Source organism: Hordeum vulgare, chromosome 7H, assembly GCF_904849725.1.
Source record: "Hordeum vulgare subsp. vulgare chromosome 7H, MorexV3_pseudomolecules_assembly, whole genome shotgun sequence".
NCBI lineage: Eukaryota > Viridiplantae > Streptophyta > Magnoliopsida > Poales > Poaceae > Hordeum > Hordeum vulgare.
In genome coordinates this window covers 88,076,421-88,084,152 of record NC_058524.1, presented here as the reverse complement: position 1 = coordinate 88,084,152, position 7,732 = coordinate 88,076,421, and positions in this window count along the sequence as shown.

The window sequence follows — 7,732 nt, the reverse complement described above, 5'->3', positions numbered from 1 at the left end:
ATGATAGAGGGAGCGTGCGATGTTTGATCACATCAACCTTGGAAACACTTCCAACACGTATCGTCACCTCGCCTTTAGCTAGTCTCCGTTTATACTGTAGCTTTCCTTTCGAGTTACTAATCACTTAGCAACCGAACCGGTATCCAATACCCTCGTGCTACTAGGAGTACTAGTAAAGTACACATCAATATCATGTATATCAAATATACTTCTGTCGACTTTGCCAGCCTTCTTATCTACCAAGTATCTAGGGTAGCTCCGCCTCGGTGACCGTTCCCCTCATAACAGAAGCACTTAATCTCGGGTTTGGGTTCAATTTTGGGTTTCTTCATTAGAGCAGCAACTGGTTTGCCGTTTCATGAAGTATCCCTTCTAGGCCTTACCCTTCTTGAAACTAGTGGTTTTACTAACCATCAACAATTGATGCTCCTTCTTGATTTCTACTTTCGCAGTGTCAAACATTGCGAATCACTCAAGGATCATCATATCTATCCTTGATTTGTTTATAGTTCATCACGAAGCTCTAGCAGCTTAGTGGCAGTGACTTTGGAGAACCATCACTATCTCATCTGGAAGATTAACTCCCACTTGATTCAAGCGATTGTTGTACTCACACAATCTGAGAACGTGCTCAACGATTTGAGCTTTTCTCCTTTACTTTGTAGGCAAAGAATCTTTTCGGAGGTCTTATACCTCTCAACAAGGGCACGAGTATGAAATATCAATTTCATCTCTTTGAACATCTCCTATGTTCTGCGACGTTTTCAAAACGTCTTCGGCGCCTTGCTTCTAAGCCATTAAGTATTGCACACTGAACTATCATGTAGTCATCAAAGACATGTATGTCAGATGTTCGCAACATCCACAGACGACGCCCGAGGTACAGCACACCGAGTGGTGCATTAAGAACAAAAGCCTTCTGCACAGCAATGAGGACAATCCTCAGTTTTACGGACTCAGTCCGCAAAGTTGCTACTATCAACTTTCAAATTTTCTCTAGGAACATATAAAAACAGTACAGCTATAGCACAAGCTACATCGTAATTCGCAAATACCATTAGACTATGTTCATGATAATTAGTTCAATTAATCATATTACTTAAGAACTCCCACTCAAAAAGTACATCTCTCTAGTCATTTGAGTGGTACATGATCCAAATCCACTATCTCAAGTCCGATCATCACGTGAGTCGAGAATAGTTTCAGTGGTAAGCATCTCTATGCTAATCATATCAACTATACGATTCATGCTCGACCTTTCAGTCTCTTGTGTTCCAGGCCATGTCTGCACATGCTAGACTCGTCAAGTTTAACCCGAGTGTTCCGCGTGTGCAACTGTTTTGCACCCGTTGTATGTGAACGTTGAGTCTATCACACCCGATCATCACGTGGTGTCTCGAAACGACGAACTGTAGCAACGGTGCACAGTCGAGGAGAACACAATTTCGTCTTGAAATTCTAGTGAGAGATCACCTCATAATGCTACCGTTGTTCTAAGAAAAATAAGGTGCATAAAAGGATTAACATCACATGCAATTCATAAGTAACATGATATGGCCATCATCATGTGCTTCTTGATCTCCATCACCAAAGCACCGGCATGATCTTCTTGTCACCGGCGCCACACCATGATCTCCATCATCATGATCTCCATCAACGTGTCGCCATCAGGGTTGTCATGCTACTTATGCTATTACTACTAAAGCTACGTCCTAGCAATATAGTAAACGCATATGCAAACACAAACGTTAGTTTAAAGAAAACCCTATGGCTCATGCCGGTTGCTGTACCATCGACGTGCAAGTCGAAATTAACTATTACAACATGATCATCTCATACATCCAATATATCACATCACGTCATTGGCCATATCAAATCACAAGCATACCCTGCAAAAACAAGTTAGACGTCCTCTAATTTGTTGTTGCATGTTTTACGTGGCTGCTACGGGTATCTAGTAGATCGCATCTTACTTACGCAAAAACCACAACGGAGATGTGCAAATTGCTATTTAACCTCTCCAAGGACCGCCTCGGTCAAAACCAATTCAACTAAAGTTGAAGAAACCGACACCCGCCAATCATCTTTATGCAACGAGGTTGCATGTCAAGCGATGAAACCAGTCTTTCGTAAGCGTACGAATAATGTCGGTCCGGGCCACTTCAATCCAACAATACCGTCGAATCAAGAAAAGACTAAGGAGGGCAGCAAATCAAACATCACCATCCACAAAACCCTTTGTGTTCTACTCGAGATAACATCTATGCATGAACCTAGCTCATGATGCCACTGTTGGAAAACGTTGCACGGGAAACAAAAAATTTCCTACGCACACGCAATACCTATCATGGTGATGTTCATCTACGAGAGGAGATTTCCGATCTACGTACCCTTGTAGATCGCACAGCGGTAAGCGTTAAGAAATGTGGATGATCTAGTGGAACAGCTTGCGTGATTCAAATCACCGTAGTCGTACACTCCATCCCACGATCTCATCATGACCCGTCCCGAGAACTTCATCACGGTCCGTCCCGCGATCTCATCATGATCCTTCCCGATCTAGTGCCGAACGGACGACACCTCCGCGTTCAGCACATGTACAGCTCGATGACGATCTCCGCCTTCTTGATCCAGCAAGAGAGGGCGGAGAGGTAGAAGAGTTCTCCGACAGTGTGACGGCGCGTCGGTGGTGGTGATGATCTACTCCGGCAGGCTTCGCCTAAGCTCCACAGAAATACGATCTAGAGGAAAAACTGCGTGGTATAGGGCCGAGCAGCACGTGGCAAAGTTGTGTCTCAAAAAGCCTCAATACCTCTAGTATATATAGGAGGGAGGGAGGGGAGGAGGCAGCCTCAAACCCTCAAAGTTTGGCCGAAATTGAAGGTGGAGGAGTCCTACTCCAATCCTACTTGGAGTAGGATTCCACCTTCCCACTTGGAAACTCTTTCCACCTTGTGTTTTTTTCCTTCTCAAACCTTATGGGCCTTAGTGGGAACTTATTCCAGCCCACTAGGGGCTGGTTTATCTCTTCCCATAGCCCATGAGACCCCTTGGGCCGTGACACCCCTCCCGATGGTCCCCGGCACCCCTCCCGGCACTCCCGGTACACTACCGATGAGCCCAGAACTTTTCCGGTGACCAAAACAGGACTTCCTATATATCAATCTTTACCTCCGGACCATTCAGGAGCTCCTCGTGACGTCTTGGATCTCATCTGGGACTCCGAACAACTTTCGGTTACCAACACCTATAACTCAACTATACCGAAACGTCATCGTACCTTAAGTGTGCAGACCCTGCGGGTTCGAGAACTATGTAGACATGACCCGAGACACTCCTCGGTCAATATCCAATAGCGGGAACTGGATGCCCATATTGGATCCTACATATTCTCCAAAGATCTTATCGGTTGAACCTCAGTGTCAAGGATTCATATAATCTCGTATGTCATTCCCTTTATCCTTCGGTATGTTACTTGCCCGAGATTTGATCGTCGATATCTGCATACCTATTGCTTGCAAGGCTTGTGTGTGATGTTGTATTACTGAGTGGGCCCCGAGATACCTCTTTGTCACACGGAGTGACAAATCTCAGTCTTGATCCATACTAACTCAACGAACACCTTCGGAGATACCTGTAGAGCACCTTTATAGTCACCCAGTTACGTTGCGACGTTTGATGCACACAAGGTATTCCTCCGGTGCCAGTGAGTTATATGATCTCATGGTCATAAGAACAAATACTTGACACGCAGAAAACAATAGCAATAAAACGACACGATCAATATGCTACGTTCATAGTTTGGGTCTTGTCCATCACATGATTCTCCTAATTATGTGATCCCGTTATCAAGTGACAACACTTGTCTATGGTTAGGAAACCTTGACCATCTTTGATCAACGAACTAGTCAACTAGAGGCTCACTAGAGACAGTGTGTTGTCTATGTATCCACACATGTATTTGAGTTTCCAATCAATAGAATTCTAGCATGGATAATAAACGATTATTATGAACAAGAAAATATAATAATAACTAATTTATTATTGCCTCTAGGGCATATTTCCAACAAGTTTGTAGGCATGGTTCCTTGAATTGTGGTAGTTTTTGATTAAATACTCTCATTTCTGTTGTTCCAAGAGTTAACTGTGTGAAACTAGCAAGGTTTTGGATAGATTCTATATCAGCATTAGTTTGCTGCTCTCTTTTCGGGCTAAATTTATTCGTAAATAAGTTTTCCTTTGTTGTGGACAAACCAAGCCAAAAGTATGTGTGAGCCTCCATTATAGAATATAAGTGAATAACAGTTCTGAAAATCAGAGATCTCAGATATGGTTAGACAAATTATGGGCTTTAAGATAAGTTAAACATAAAATTTTCTAGGACAAAACTACCAATTCACCATGATTTCTTCACTTTGTACTTTAATTTAACAGGGTTAGAATTGCCATCGGTTCAGTGGTTGGGGCACGAATAAATAAAATGCTGGATGTTTAGGCCTTGCATAGTGCAAGCTACAGCTTGGATGTCTAGGCCATGTCTCTCTTATTTCAGACCCTACATGGTGAACTGTATTCGTTTAGAAAACTGTATATATTCTAGTAGAAAACTTTCAAGGAGGACTATAAATTTTAAAATTAATTTTGCGAAGCCACAGATTTAGCCTAAATTATCTTTACCTAATAATAAAGAGGCTATCGCTTCCGTCGGAAAACTCACCGAGGTGATTTTACAAAAAAGTCCTTGCTGTTTATGACATTCAACCCGCAGTCCCTTCATAAGTGGATCTGAGAAAACGCTTCATGTTTTCAAAAAGCCCCCTACATCTGTAAGAATTTGTAAGAGGAGCTCCCGAGCTTGACTGCACCCCAAGCTCCCTCCGTCGTAGCCCGACCCCGTCGACCTCGCGCCGTCGACCAACTTCGGACGGAGCCTCGCCGACGACCCAGGCCAGCAGTGCCGCCCACCCCTTCTTCTTCCCTCTTCTCTTTCTTCCGCCTCATCATTTTCTCTCTATCAGGAACCGCCATGGACGCCCGAGCTCGTAGTCGCATCTCCAGCGCGCCGTCGCTCAGATCCGTACTCCCTCGCCCAGATACGGCCGCCACGGACCCATTCCCGTCGGATCCCACCCGCCGCCCACCCCTTCTTCTTCCCTCTTCTCTTTCTTCCGCCTCATCATTTTCTCTCTATCAGGAACCGCCATGGACGCCCGAGCTCGTAGTCGCATCTCCAGCGCGCCGCCGCTCAGATCCGTACTCCCTCGCCCAGATACGGCCGCCACGGACCCATTCCCGTCGGATCCCACCCCAGGCGCCGTTGCTTCGCCTCTGTGCACGTTTGGCTTCAGATTGAGCGGCGGCTCCCGATCCAATCGGGATGCAGGACGACGACGGCATCGCTCCGGAAGGCGGGGAAGTGGCGGACATCGAAGAGAGACGGATGGGGTCAGGATCCAGTACCTGATGTGGGACTAAACCCATTGCACTATTTACATCAATCTATACCTACTAATAAAAAAAGATATTCTTAGTCCATCATGATATTTTATAAAAAAAAAACCCTGATGTTTTTAACATTAAACTCGTAGTATATATTAAATATTTTTTAAATATTCATATATTTTAAACCGTAACTCTAAATTTAACATATTATATATGGAATTTAATTAGAAAAATATGTAGAATTTAAATATGACATTATTTTATCTGTTAGACGTTTAATAAAAATACTATCTAGGATGCAATCTTAATAAATAAGTCATTATTCGTCTTTCTTTCGTACCGGTACTCATCCGGGTCGGGGATGAACACGTCAACAAAATCAGGATTGGAGATGAAACTGAAGGTCACTTGACTGATTCTTTGTACGTATTAAATCTACATGCAAGCCGTGTTAAAATAAAAGACCTGTAAAATTTTGAACTGCACTTTTGTAGGATAAGACCATCTTTGTTTGTGCCGTAACTACAAATTCTCAGATTATAGACCATTTTTTATAAATTAAGAATTTATGGTATCTCTCCCCCATTGCAACGCACGGACCCTTTTGCTAGTTGAACTGAGCTGTGAAATTGACACCTCGGACCTGTCGCCCATCCTCGCATATTTTGTCATGTGGCTGAGGTATGTGAGGCTGGACAATGGATCTGGGATATGTCCTGTAGCTCAACACATGTAGATGAGACTGGATTTTCTACTCTTGGGTGTAGTACGCCCGAATTAGCAAAAGAGTTGAAAAAAATGTATCAAACGAAATCCAAAAAATCTGAAATTTTGCTACATCAAACTTCACCATATGTCTGATGTTCTTGCCAAGTTTCATTGCAAAATAACATCCAAGGACCTCTAAAAAAAATCGTTGCTGAAAGTTTTGTACACTTTTTGAGCAGTGATTTTGTTATTTTTTGGTGAGAGCTCCTCTCATGATATTTTAAGATTAAATTTTGCAACAACTTCACACATGTGATAATGTTTGATGTCCCAAAATTTCATATTTGTTGGATAATGTTTGATCACATTTTTTCAATTTTTTGCTAACTTGGGTGAATAGCCACCCCTACCGCGAGAGCGGTGTTTTGGCTTATAGGTGTAGAGGCACCTATTATTATGGTAAAATTGTGTCCATTATAGCTTGCCACAGAACTTATTTAGGCTCGCTAATTTTTGAACACTTTAAAAGTTATCAAAAAATATGAAATAAATAAATAAATATAAATATTTTAAAATGTTAAAAAATTCAAATGATAATTTCGCGTGTACATTCGGACATTCTTTGTTTGCATACAAAATTTCACAAAGAAATAACATTTTTTGTGGCATGTATAAAAAAGATGTCTTGTGAATAGGTTTTTTCTCTCTGAAACTTTGTGCACGGACAAATAATGCCTGGATATACACATGGGTTTTTCTCTCTCTTTTTTTACTTTTGAAAATGTGTATTTAGTCGTTAGGTGCATCTACACCTATGAGCCAAAGTGAATTTCCTCCTACATGTAGATTGGTGGATTAGATTCTTAAATCTCCTCAATACTTCTGCAAAACTAACAGCAATTCTGGAGAACTTAGTCATGCAAGTTTGATTCTGTAAATCTATGTTATTTATATACTCCTCCGTTTCTAAATACTCCCTCCGTCCGAAAATACTTGTCATAGGAATGAATGTATTTTAGTTTTAGATACATTCATTTTTATTTACACCCCCCCTTACAAACCGTATAAAGGGTAATATGGACATTTCATAACGACTTCGTATGTACTCCCTCTGTTTCTTTTTATTCCGCGTATAAGATTTGGACAAAGTCAAACAACACAAAGTTTGACCAAATTTATATCAAAAAATATGAATATCTATTATATTAAAATTATATAGTATGAAAATACATCTCATGATGCATCTGATAATATTGATTTCATGTTATGAATGTTGATATTTTTTAATATAAAGTTAGTCAAACTTTACAAAGCTTGACTTTGACCAAACCATATATACAGACTAAAAAGAAACGGAGGGAGTATGATGGATCCTCCTACGTTATATGCCTTTTTCTTGTCTTCTATTAAAGTGGTAGTTACCAACAGGCCACCTTAGCACATGTGACAAATTCTAGTATGATATTTCCCTTATATAAAACAACGCAGTGGTTTTCCTATTCTCATTTAAATTTTACCTAACAGTTTTTTATCTTTCGTATTTCTTTTTCATCCTGTTTTTTTTAAATCATGATATTAAAAA